Here is a 1,078-nt window from a genome sequence, read left to right on the forward strand (position 1 = left end):
ATGTTATACGAGCTTACATACTATGTGCATATATGTGATGTGTGTGTGTGAGTATAAAAAACAGGTCAGAAGTAATAGGTATAGTTATATCAATAATAATTACATTATAATGACCATAATTGTTTGTAAGATTAGTAAGAGTAGTATGGTCTATGTAACCAGTATAAATGTCTCACTAGAAACTATCTACCAACACCTATATACAGATAGTATATACTATATATAGTATATACTATACTATATACAGATAGTTCTACTATACTCTATACAGATAGTTCTACATTTGTGTGTGTGTGTAGAGAGAGAGAAAAGTAATGTTTATCGCCACATCAATATGGTTGTTCTTTAGGAATTGATGTTACTACTGCTTTTAACCCTGGGAAGAGCCTCCTCCAGCTGGTTATTGATTCAAACTGCACCTGATAACCACTGGAGGAGGCTCCTCCTAGGGTTAAAAGTGGTAGCAACATTGATTCCTATTAAACAGCCATATTGATGTGGCAATAAACATTACTTCCTGGTATAGTTACTACTTTCATCTTTTTATATATATAGATACTTACAATTATATATATATATATATATATAGGTGTGAGAAAGTTGGTATGTGAAAGCACGTGGTTGGATGTATAAAAGATAAACAAGAGTGAAAAAACTACAGAAGGGTTGTGTTACATGGTTATCGTTTATATTTATATAAGGGCATTACTACAGAATAATGCCACACACCAGACTTCCCAAATAAACACATTTTAGTACTGAATGCGAGGAAAAGCAACTCTCAAAAGAAAAAAAACGATCTTTTTTTTATATATATACATATATATTTATATAAATAAGGATAAGATCGATATTTAAAATATTGATCTTATCAAGTGGTCAGCATGGGAATAAAAACCATCAAAGGTAATAATTACTTAATCATGCCATGCGGACATTTATTGTGGTTTTAGAGTCAGGATTTGACTGCTATTTTTTCAGCGTGGTGGTATCTCTTGATACCCTGTATTATAATTTTAAGTAATTATATACATATATATATATATATATATATATATATATATATATACTTACAATT

General features: G+C 30.0%; 1 protein-coding gene across 1 annotated transcript in view; it reads left to right on the forward strand.

The window, feature by feature from the left end:
• LOC106879207 (sodium bicarbonate cotransporter 3) overlaps positions 1-1,078 on the forward strand; it is a 53,189-nt gene that overhangs the window by 33,178 nt on the left and 18,933 nt on the right. The gene's annotated exons all lie outside the window — the stretch shown is intronic.

The sequence above is a fragment of the Octopus bimaculoides genome, chromosome 4 (assembly GCF_001194135.2).
Source record: "Octopus bimaculoides isolate UCB-OBI-ISO-001 chromosome 4, ASM119413v2, whole genome shotgun sequence".
Taxonomy (NCBI): Eukaryota; Metazoa; Mollusca; class Cephalopoda; order Octopoda; family Octopodidae; genus Octopus; species Octopus bimaculoides.